Source organism: Chenopodium album, chromosome 8 (assembly GCF_948465745.1).
Source record: "Chenopodium album chromosome 8, dcCheAlbu1.1, whole genome shotgun sequence".
Classification (NCBI taxonomy): Eukaryota; Viridiplantae; Streptophyta; class Magnoliopsida; order Caryophyllales; family Amaranthaceae; genus Chenopodium; species Chenopodium album.
Window position 1 is genome coordinate 48,640,407 of NC_137841.1, and position 12,912 is coordinate 48,653,318.

The 12,912-nt window shown below is 42.3% G+C and overlaps 1 pseudogene; it reads left to right on the forward strand.

Annotated features, from left to right (window-relative positions):
* Nucleotides 1-9,924: 9,924 nt before the first annotated feature.
* Nucleotides 9,925-10,023, forward strand: LOC145556980 (small nucleolar RNA R71; annotated as a pseudogene).
* Nucleotides 10,024-12,912: the final 2,889 nt, after the last annotated feature.

Consider the following 12,912-nt stretch of genomic DNA (forward strand, 5'->3'; position numbering starts at 1 on the left):
ATTTGGTGGTTATCCTACATTGTGAAGCAAAGACCGGCCAAATCTCAACACCAAACTTAAGTAATCACCAAACAAAAACGTATTAACACCCCCAAGCTTATTCAAAGCAACAATCTACAATCATTAGAACAAAAAGCGCAAGAGCTTTCCCCCCAAGCTAAAAGAAACATTGTCCTTAACGCATAGAGAGGAGAAAGACACCTGAATTTTTATGGTTTTTCTTTTTTTTTTTTTTGCATTTTCTCATTTATAAATTTGTTTGTATTTTCTTGAACTCCTTAAAAGCATTAGTCCTTGCCTTTTTAAATTCGGACGACTTTTTTTTTTTTTTTCAAATATGCATTTATTAACATCCTTGCCTCTATTACTAAGGACGGCTTTTACATAAGCATTTGCCATTATTTACCAAACATAAACAACTCAATTATGTGTACCAATTTGAACCAAACCCCAACCTCAAAGACCACAATCACCAAACATTGACCCTTGCTTCACAAAAACAAAAAAGAAGGAGAACGAAACAAAAGGCTCAAGATATCTAATTATGCGGCTTGAAAAGAGGGAAAAAGGTTCAAAGGGGTAACAAGTAGGCAAATGTATCCCAAACCCAAAAAAAAAAAAGTAAACAAAAAGGGACTATCCTAGAAAAAGAAAAATACCTCCCCGAAAAGTTGGCTTTGTCCTCCCTAGGTAGTTCGGTCACGGTCTTATGAATCATACGCTAAGATTCTAGATTAGGTTAGCGAAAATCAAGGATCCATGCCGCTCATGCAAGAGTATGATGAAAGCTTGAACAAATATAAATCTCACATGGTTGTAGCAAAAACTCACTAAGGTAGTCAAATCAAAGATAGGGAGCAACTACCAACATGCCACAAACGAGTAGAATCCGGTTTCATGATCCCCCTAGTTCTAGACAACTATCTTAGCATGCTTTATCCTAGAATCAACCAAACGTAATCTCAAACCGTGCATACCATTATTACCTAAGAAGACTATTATTCAAAAGCAAAAGTCCATTGCATACAAGTCCAATTTTCAAAAAGAGAATGAGTGAAAATAAAGCCTCAAAAAAAGTTATGCACACAAACAAGATTAAAAGAAAAGGAAAGAAAAGAAAAGAAGAAGATGGAAAACTTAGACAAGGACAAGAAAGGGAAAGAGGAAAAGGGCAAAGATGCAATCATAACACGTTTATCCCAATCGACATACAAGCGGTCTAATGGCCACATCGCCAAAGACCCCAAACACACTAGGTGTTAAATTCATACATCCTCGAACCGTTCAACTTCTCCTAAATCTAATCTTAATCTAAGCAACCAAGAAAATGAAGAAGTGAAAATAAAGAGGTAAAATAAGAAAGGCCTCACCAAGCATCCGTGCTAAATTAAAGTACCCAAGGAGTAGGAACGTGCTTCTCCAAAAGGTTCCGCAATCCAAAGCATAGGCTACGAGCAAGGTGAGTTAAAGAAAAAAAGCTATATATACAAAATGAAATTGTTAGTAACTTCCAAACAAAAGCAAATAATAAAACACTTAGATACAAATTATATACAAAAACCTAGAGAAACCATCATCATCAAAATTTTTACAAACAACAACAAGCAACAGACCAACGAGACCATTAGCAAAAATCCACCAAAAGCCTTATTAAAGACTTCCCACCGAGCCCCAAGTGCCTCCCCAAACCAACATAAAACATCCGTTTTGACCCCCCCCCCTCTCACAAAATGAAGGCATCGACCGCGATGCTTATAAACATGCAAAATAGGGAAAGGGGAGAACAAAAAGGGAAACAAACATGCATAAGGGGACTATGGGCCACTAGGGCCGGCACCATCATCACCCGTATCCCAACCTCCGGTGTAACCGGGAGGAAAACCATAGTGACCCTAGAATAGGTCAAGTTGGGATCGTGTTAATTGGTCATAGGGCTCAGGCTGAACAAGGGGCTCGGGGTGATGGGGGTGAACATAGTAATATGCGGGATCACCCCGATAATCACTCCCCCCCGAGACCCTACAATCATAAGGTGGGAAGTCGCGCCTTGGCACATCGGGGTCCTCCACCCCGGGCCAATATGGGTACGTAGGGAGGTTGTCACCGCCCCATGAAGGTACCGGCCCTTGTTGGGGCGGCACATAAGGGTAGTTGACCGGAGGTGTGACCTCCCCCCTACGCACACTAGCGTCATACAAGGCGCTAGTTTGATAAGACAAAGTTTGGTGGTCCGAGTACATACCTTGCATGCTCAATTGCATGCGCTCCATGTGGTCTCTCATGGCCTCCATCTCTCGGAGATAAGAATCTCCTTGGAAACCTTGTTGTTGTTGGTGTCGTTGTTGTCTTCTTTCTCTTCTTCTTCTTTGAGCATCATCATGAAAATGCTCATGTTGTTGTTGTAGTGGCGGTTGTTGTTGCTCTTCATCATATTCTTCTCCTCCTCCTTCCTCCTCTTCCTCATAATTCTCATCAACCCCCATCAATCTCATCATCCTCCTCCATCTCATCTTCAATCCTCCCATTGTCCCTAGGGACCATCCAAATGTTCCTAGCCTCACGAAGGATGGAGGTGGTGGCCGGGTTAGGGAGTAGGCAATGGTGGGTATTTCTTACTAGCCAAGAGTAGGTGCCGGTTCTCCTAGTGCTAGTTATGAAACGTAAAGTGTTAACTTGCTTCAAACTAATCCACACGTCTTCACTCCTTCCAACCGGAGTGCAAGACTTCAAGAACCCCTCTTGCTTAAAATACGACACAAGACGTGTCACCATGCCCCCACAATGAATTTCCCCCGTTTTGACCCCATGCATTATATCCTTGCAACAATTCATGAAGATATAGCCAAAATTAATCCTTGACCCTAACTCCGGCTTGGTAGCCATCCATAATACCATAATCTCCTCTCGAGACAACTTCCCCAAATCTTGCTTATTAAAAACCGAATACCCAAGAATTCTATGAAGGATCCTAAGGGCCGGATGGATAATCTCACTAGCAAGAGACTTTTTCGAATCAAACTCCCTCTTGTTGGCTATGGTTCTCCACCAAGAAACCTCATTATACTCAGATTGGACTAGGGAGATAAGGGGCTCGAAGATATCACCATTGGGGTTGAAACCAAGGGCTACATTGAACTCGGCTAGGTTCATGGTGTGTTTAACATTGAAGAGTTGGATGTCAATGTCATTTTCAATGTCATTTTCAATTCTAGGGGCCGATTTTAGAAACTCACCCAAGCTTAGGTTATCTAGAAGGATGTCAATGTCATTTTCAATTCCTAACTTGGCCATATCCTCACGAAAGTAATGCCGGGAGGGTCTAAACTTCCGGTCTTTCATTTTGTTATAGATGGGGGTTTGTTTAGACCGGTTCCAAAATTTGAGAGGGGGTAAAGGAGGAGGAGGAGCATCATCTTGAGTTGTGGAATGCGGTTGGGGTTGAGGGTTTGAGGATTGGCCTTGAGAAGATTGGCCGGGGGATTGGTTTGAGCGCTTCTTGCTACTTTTCACTCTTCTTATCAAATCCATTTTAACAAAATTCACACAATTCACAAGAACACAACAAACTCCCTCAAACAAAACAACTTCCACCAAAAATTACTCACAAACCTCCTTACAAATCCAACAAAACCACCACAAACTACAAGGTACCTGTTCCAATCAACACAATAACCAAAATCCAACAACAAAAAACAATATTAACAATCATTCATCAATATAATCATGAATCAACAAGAAAAAGTAACAATCACCCAAATATACCAATTTTCCCATAAATCAACCATAAAACACAAAAATCATGCTCAAATTCAAGGTAAACAAACCAATGTAAAGAAATCAATTTAAATTGATAAAAATATTCCAAAGGTTAGAAGTATACCAAGATTGGAGACTCAAATTAAACTCAAAGCATTTCAAAGACCCGAAATTTCCCGAAAAAGCACGAGAAAAAAGAGTAGGAGTGTTAAAATGAAGGAATATGGAAGAATTTGTGAAAAATTTGGGCAAAAGGTGAAGAAATTTGTGAGAAATTGATGTTTTGGGGTTAGGGTTTTAGAGGAGGTAGAGAGGGGAAGGGGAAAAATAAGGAGTAGAGGAGGAAATAAGAGAGGAGAGAGAGAGAAGAGGGGCGTGCCCGGGTAATAAACCCAGATCGTCGCGCCCTCTTCCGAAAATGCCGCGCCTGCGGCAAATCTCCCGCGCCCGCGGAGAGACCGCAGGGCAACCGCGGGGACCTCCTTAAATTTTTAGAATTTTAATACCTGATGGGGGCTGCGCCCTCTCCTGATTTGCCGCGCCCTCTCCAAAACCTCCCGCGCCCGCGGAGAGACCGCGGGGCAACCGCGGGAAGTCCCTGGAATGGGAGTCCAAATTTGCTTGAATTTAGGTCGCGCCCTCTCCAAACATGACGCGCCCGCTCCAAAACCTCCCGCTCCCGCGGAGAGACCGCGGGGCAACAGCGGGAAGTCCCTGGAATGGATTTTCCAATTTGGTCGAATTGAGGCCCGCGTCCTCTCCAATCATGAGGCGCCCTCTCCAGAACCTCCCGCGCCCGTAGAGAGACCGCGGGGCAACCGCGGGAAGTCCCTGGAAATGATATTTCAATTTTGCTTCAAGAGGTGAAATTGCCCCCGAGGTCTCTCCTAGCCCTCGGGGAGCCCTCTCCCCTGCACTCTAAACTTTTCTTCAAACCCCTTCTTTCCAACAAGTGATGATAATAGGGGACCTACAAAACAAACACAAAACCAACTCAAAAATAAAATCAAAAACCAATCAAGGAAAAAAAAAATAAAAGAAAAGAAAGGAAAAATAAATGAGATGAGAATCCGTGTTGCCTCCCGTAAGCGCTTTTGGTTAACGTCGTTAGCTCGACGTGCACCACCATCTCAAGGTGGCTTAAAAAGAATCATTTTGTGAACAAGTCCAACAAACACTCCATCATAGTACTTCTTGATCCGATGACCATTAACTTTGAATGAAGATGAGGAGTTCAAAGGAGAAATCTCCACGGCACCATTATCAAAAACATCTTTCACCAAGAATGGTCCACTCCATCTTGACATGAGCTTTCCGGGAAACAACTTCATCCTTGAATTGTAGAGGAGGACTTTGTCACCTACACAAAACTCCTTTTTCTCAATCAACTTGTCATGAACCTCCTTGGAGCGAGCCTTGTAGGTGCTAGCACAATCGTAAGAATCAAGTCGTAGTTCCTCTAGCTCATGAAGATCCAATCACCTCTTCTCCCCCGCACTAGCTAAGTCAAAATTTATCTTCTTGATGGCCCATAAGGCACGATGTTCAAGCTCTACCGGGAGATGGCACGATTTGCCATAGACAAGGCGATATGGAGTGGTACCAATAGTCGTCTTGAAAGCCGTCCTATAAGCCCAAAGAGCATCATCTAACTTGTTCGACCAATCCTTTCTATTCCTTGCAACCGTCTTCTCAAGAATGAGCATTATTTGACGATTGGAGACCTCGACTTGGCCACTCGATTGAGGATGATATGTAAGGCCGAACCGTTGATTGGTAGGCGTTGTGAACAAAATGAGATCCGTTATCGCTTATCACAGCCTTAGGCACGCCAAACCTTGGGAAGATGATTTTGTTGAACAACTTCAACACTACTTTGTGGTCATTAGTAGGGGAGGCAATGGCCTCAACCCATTTAGAAACATAGTCTACAACCACAAGTATGAATTGATTACCATATGAAGATGGGAATGGTCCCATGAAGTCAATCCCCCAAACATCGAACACCTCTAACTTAAGAATGGGCTGTTGATGTATCTCATTCCTCTTGGAGATATTCCCAACCCTTTGACATCGGTCACATGACTTCACAAAGCCCCATGAGTCCTTGAAGAGATGCGGCCACCACAAACCACATTAAAGAACCTTGGTAGCGGTCTTGGAAACACCCATATGCCCACCACTAGGGTCCGAGTGGCACATCCTTAAAACACTAGGCACCTCTTCATTTGGAACACAACGCCTAAGTAAGCCATCAACCCCTCGTTTGTATAGGATGGGATCGTCCCACAAGTAATGTCTTGCCTCCCTTTTGATTTTCTTCCTTTGGTTCTTTGAGAAAGAGGGTGGAAACTCCCCACATGCTAGAAAATTCACCAAGTCGGCATACCATGGGAGTTCCTTAACCTCTATGGCATATAAGAAGTCATCAAGCATTCTATCCTCAATTGGTGAACCATCATCTTGAATGTGATCACCCTCAAGGCGAGAAAGATGGTCCGCCACAACATTCTCCGCACCCTTCTTTTCCCTAATCTCAATCTCAAAAGTTTGCAATTCAAGCACCCATCGTATCAACCTAGGCTTGGACTCTTTCTTGGCAAAGAGATACTTGAGGGCCGCGTGATCCGTGAAGGCTATGGTCTTGGAACCCAACAAGTAACAACGGAATTTCTCAAAAGAGTGCACAATTGCTAAAAATTCCTTTTCCGTTGTTGTGTAGTTCTTTTGAGCCCCATTGAGTGTCTTGGACATATAGTAAATCACATGAAGCTTCTTGTCTACACGTTATCCCAAAACACCTCTTATAGCCCAATCACTTGCATCACACATCAATTCAAAAGGAAGATCCCACCTTGGGGCTTGAACAATAGGAGTGGAGATAAGGGCCTTCTTCAATCTATCAAATGCTTTCAAGCATTTGTCATCAAAAATGAAATCAACATCCTTTTGAAGAAGGTCATTTAGGGGCTTAGCAATAAGTGTAAAATCCTTGACTAAGGAACGATCTCACACCCTTGACATTTACCGGAGGTGGAAGTTTCTCAATAACTTCTATTTTTGCCTTATCCACCTCAATGCCTCTATTTGAAATCTTGTGCCCAAGCACTATAACTTCCTCCACCATGAAGTGGCATTTCTCCCAATTCAAAACAAGATTGACCTTAACACATCTTTCCAAACACTTCTCAAGGTTCACAAGGCACTCCTCAAATGAGACACCCCCCACCGAAAAGTCATCCATGAAGACCTCCATTTCCTCCTCCAACATATCCCCAAAAATACTCATCATGCACCTTTGGATTGTAGCGGGTGCATTGCATAACCCAAAGGGCATTCTTCGATAGGCAAAGGTCCCATAAGGACATGTGAAGGTAGTTTTTTCTTGATCATCGGGGTGGATGGGGATTTGGAAGAATCCCGAATATCCATCGAGGAAACAATAAAACTTGTGTCTTGTTAGTCTTTCAAGCATTTGATCAATAAATGGAAGAGGGAAGTGATCCTTCTTGGTGGATGTGTTTAGACGTCTATAGTCTATACACATCCGCCAACTCGTGACCGTCCTAGTTGGAATGAGCTCACCCCTCTCATTCTCAACCACGGTCATGCCCCCCTTCTTTGGAACGACATGCACGGGGGAAACCCACCTTGAGCTAGAGATGGGGAATATGATTCCCGCATTCAATAGCTTGGTGATCTCCTTCTTAACTACCTCTCCCATTCGGGGATGTAGTTTTCTTTGTCGTTCGATAGAAGGAAGGGCGCCTTCCTAAAGTGTTATGTGGTGTTGGCACAAGGCGATGCTTATACCTTTAAGATCATCAATTGTGTACCCCAAAGCACCTTGGTGCTTTCTCAAAACACCACATAACGCTTGAGCTTGGCTCACGCTCAAGGATGCACTAACTATCACGGGGTAAGTGGAATGAGGGCTCAAGAACTCATACCTAAGGTGTGATGGTAGAGGTTTGAACTCTACCATAGGAACACCATTACCTTCCTTTGATGTGGCCGCTTGCAAAGCTTCTTGGCTTAAGATTTTCAAGCACATTTGCTCATCCACTTCCTCCATGCTTCCATTAAGCAATTCTTCATAGAATTCCACTTCCTTGCATGGTGTACCTACTTTGTCCTTGTTCAACAAAACATTCTCAAGAGCATCGTTAGAGGTGAGCAAGTGCTCATGCATGGAAGACACAACATGATCAAGTGAATCAATTTTCTAGAGAAGAAGATGGATATTTCATGCTTTCATTCAAATCAAATTCAATGACCTCATCTCCTACCTTAAGGGAAATCTTTGCACTCCTCACATCAATTATAGCACCCGAGGTAGCAAGAAAGGGTCTACCTAAAATGATTGGAATGGTAGCATCTTCATCCATTTCAAGCACTATAAAATCCATCGGGAACACAAACTTCCCAACCCTCAATGGAACATCTTCTACCTTACCTTTTGGAAACTTGATTGACCTATCGGCTAATTGCAAGGTAATGTTAGAAGGTAAGAGTTCCCCTAGTTCAAGCCTTTGATAAACCGAATATGGCATTATGCTCACACTAGCTCCCAAGTCACATAGGGCATTATCAATTTGCATCTTGTTAATGGCACAAGAGATGGAGAAGTTTCCGGGGTCTTTCAATTTGGGTGGCATTTTGTTCATGATGATAGCACTACAATTTTCGGTCAAATTGATAGTTTCCACAACCTCACAAGTCCTTTTTCCACTCAAAATGTCCTTGAGGAATTTGGTATAATTTGGCATTTGGTTGATCACATCGGTAAAAGGTAGAGAAAGATGAAGTTGTTTTAGCATATCAATGAATCTCCCAAATTGTTCATCCAATTTGTGTCTCATGAATTTTTGTGGGTAAGGGAGCTTGGGTTTCACAATTTCTTTCTCTACTCTCACCTCTCTAGGTGTCTCAACCACAACCTCATCCAATGATGCCCTATCCCCCTCATTCTCAACAAAGGCTTCCTTAGGAACCTCCTTATCCTCACCCTTCCTAGGTAATCTCTCCTCAAGAACCTTACCACTCCTAGTAACGATAGCATTCACTTGTTTCTTGGGATCAAGACCTTGGGAAGGTAAAGAAGAAGGGCTTGCATGATCTTTCAAAGCATTAGCAAGTTGAGAAATTTGGTTTTCAAGCATTTTATTGTGGGTCATCATTTCATTGAACTTCTTATCACTAACGGCCATGTAAGTGTTCAACAACTTGGTTTGATTCTCAATTATTTCTTCCAAATTGGTCCTAGGTGAAGAAGGTTGTGAATAGGAATTTTCTCCTTGAGTCCTTGGAACAAATCCGGGTGGGGGACCTCTTTGAGCATTATTTTGAAAATTGCCCTTCCCTTGGTTGTTCCAAGTACCCCTATTTTGATTTTGTCCATAACCTTGATTATGGTTACCACCACCTTGATTATGGTTACCACTACCTTGGTTGTGATTTCCATAACCTTGGTTTTGATTACCATAATTTTGGCTTTGATTTTGGCCACTATAACCTTGGTTATTATAGCTACCACGAGAACCTTGGTTCCCTTGGTTTCTATAACCACCACCTTGATTATAGTTATCAAAATTGCCTTGGTTTTGGTAATTCCTATTCCATTTACCTCTTTGATTATCAAACCTTTGAGCATTATTATTTGACACATAATTCACATGCTCACTCTCATTGTTATCAAACTCATCAACACATTCATTAGGACAATTACTAGAGTCATGATCATACGATCCACATGCATCACAAAACAAACAACCCATAGGCATATTATGTGAAGAGGGAGGGCGTTGAGAGTTAGAAGGAGTACCTCTCCCCTTAAATTGGGAGGGAAGATTCGAAGCTTGGGAAGAAGAAGAAGAGCTCTCCAACTTGGCTTTGATTGCGGTCATCTCCTTTCCCAAGTTTGTCATTTGGGAGGAAAGGTTGTTGATCGCATTTAGATGGTCTACCGAGTACAATGAAGATTGCTTGCTTGAAGAGTCTCTCTCCCCATCTTGCCAATCTCTATAGTACGTCACCACGTCCTCAATAATGTCCACCACTTCTTCTTCGGTCTTGTTCATGATAGGACCCCCGGCCCCCCCATCAAGGCATGACTTGCCTTGGGGACTTAAACCGCCATAGAAGATTTGGACCACTTGTTATGTTGGGATTCCGTGGTGAGGGCACTCCCTTTGATACTCTATGTATCTCTCCCATGCTTCATAAAGGCTTTCATTTGTCCTTTGCTTGAACCCTTGAATCAAGGCTCTTGCCTCCACCGTCTTCTTTTGAGGGTAGAAGCGGGACAAGAAGGCCTTTGTAACATCATCCCATGTTCTCAAGGAGTTGGGCTTCACTTCTTTATCTAGCCACTCTAAGGATCTTCCTATGAGAGAGAAGGGGAACAACTTGAGGCGTATGAACTCTTGAGAAACTCCGTTGACTTTGATGGTGTTGCAATATTTTTCAAATTCTTTAAGATGGTTCAACGGGCTCTCATTCTTAGCCCCACTATATTGCCTCCTCTAAATTAAGGTGATCATGGCCGGCTGATTCTCGAAATCATTTGCCGGTGTTGTAGGCGGAGCTATGCCGCTCTCAAACCTATAAGCACCGGGTATTCCTAGCTCCTTCAAGGCCACTCTCGGATTTTATCCCATGCCTTGCTCTTCTTCAATCTCTTCTTCACTTGAAGAACTATACCCCAAGGATCAATTAGCTATTCTTCTCCTTGAGAGAGTCCTTTCAATTTCCGGGTCAAAAGGCACAATGGATTGATCACGAGCACTATGCATGCAAAACTTCAAAGAAAGTATTAGTAGCACGGCTACAATTGTAGCCTAAAGAAACAAAATCTTTTCGTATTTTTTTTCAATTAAAATGAAGTAGACTCAACAACAAAAGCTAAGCACTAATAGCAGTCCCCGGCAACGGCGCCATTTTGACAAGAGGAAAATGTATATCGTTATCTACCCTTCCCCCAAGTCAAAAAAAATTTGTAAACACCTAACCAACCTTATATGAATATAGGGCAAGTTAAGGGTCGATCCCTAGGGAATGTAATGATGAAAACTAGAGTCTAAGTCAAGCTACCTCGAAGATGGGGTTGAGATTATGGTTGGCACTATGGTAAACTAAAACAAGTCTAATCAAGTAAAACAAAGGTCTAAACACTAGGGATATGGGTTCCACATGCAAGTTCAATGATAATGCTAGTTTAGAGCTCAATCAATTAATTCAAGTATTGCAATGGACAAACAATAGTAGCAATCAAGAGAGTTCAAATGCTATCTCCTATAGGCCATTCTAGGTGTCACTATGAAAGGCAAATCAAGAAGAATCACAAGCAAACCCAATCAATTAGAGCAACTTTCAATTCAACTGTTCATGTCATTAAGAGTTGCAATGCAATCTAGATTAATCTTATAGGTTGATCACTCCTAGTCTAATCAATCACATGCAAAACTATGTCAACCAATTTAATTGCAACAAATCAATCAATCAAAGAGCATCAACTAGCAATTTCATTAATCAAACATGCTTCCCCCTTTCCCTAGCAACTAATCTACTCACTAATCATGGTGAAATTCAAGAACAAATAACTAGAAATTGCATTAATCTTCATTCTATATCAAAATCTAAGAGAAATCAAAATATTCAACAATATCAAATTAAAATCCAAAGAAAAACAAGCAACAAGCATAAATCAAATGGCAAGTAAGTAAGGAATGAAAGAAGGAAAAGATTCTCACTAATATTGATGATTGAAAATGGAGAAATCCAAACTTGATTGATCAAATGTTGAGTTACAAATCCAAAACCAAGAATTTCTCTCTAACCTCTCTCTAAATTCTCTCTCTCAAACTAAGCTAATGAAAATTATCGAAAAGTTCCTTTTGAAAAGGAATTACAATTCTATTTCTAGGTAAAGAAGAAACCGGCAAATCCCGCGGTCTCTCTCGATGAATCCGCGGCCGCGGAGAAATGGGTACGGAACCCTCCACGGGCTTTCTGGGCAGCACCCGCGCCCGCGGCCGCGGCCGCGGCCAATCCCCTGCTCCCAAAACTCAATCAGGGGGCCGCAGTCTCTCTAAGATGGAGCGCCCTCTCCATATTTCCCGTGCCCGCGGAGAGCCTGTGGGGCAACCGCGGGAAGCTCCTGCCAAAATCAATTTGCTCTTCTTAAGCCCGCGCCCGCAGCTCCACTGACTCGCGCCCGCGACCTGCTGGAAATACCTTGGAGACCTCTCCGAGGCCTTTCCAAAGCCTCTCTAAGCCCTCTCTTAGCCCTCTCTAAGCCCTCTCTAGCCAAATGCTTCTTCCTTACTTGATCATTAAGGGCCCAACTCGATTTCTTTGCAAAGGTGATTCTTCAAATACCTACACAAGCAAACAAAGAAAGGAAATAAAAGGAAAAAGAGCCAAATAAAAGGAAAACACGAGAACCATAAAGAAAAGAGGAGAAAGAGAAACCTAAGGAAAAAGGACCAAAAATAAGAGAATAAAGCATGAAAAAGGGAAAGAAAAAACCCTAAAAGACTACCCTATGAGTGCCATAAATGACACTCATCATGGCGCACCCACTCCCGTGCCTTGCGCACCCACACATCTCTTGGTTTCTTCGATCTTCTCGCGGCTTTGTGCGCTCGCTAAGGTCTTCGACTGAATGCATAATCATGATGAAGATGAACACTATGTGAGGTAGTCCCAAAAGCATATGATTGTGGGTTCAACACCCCATATTCATGAGACCATGGCATGAGAGCGCAAGAGATAGAACTTGGAGAATCCACTTCCTTGCATCTTTAGCTTTCCAATTGCCATGAGCTTGCTCCAAAAGCTTCCTCCACCTTAGTAAATCACCAATATCAAGACCCAAACCTCGTACAATACCTTCAACAACGAAAATAGAGCAAATAAAAGAGAAAAGACTAGAAAAACCATAGAAAAGCACAAAAGCTACAAAATAAGAGAGGAAAGTCAAGACTAAGACCAAAAGCATAAAACTAAGCATTTATTAAGCATGAAAGCCATGAAAAGAAGGTGAAAACAACATAAATGCTCATCTAATGGTTGCCATTTATGACACCCATCTGAATTAAGGAAGTTATACTCCTATTTTTGCTATCATATGGAAGGCAAGGTTCAATTCTTGAG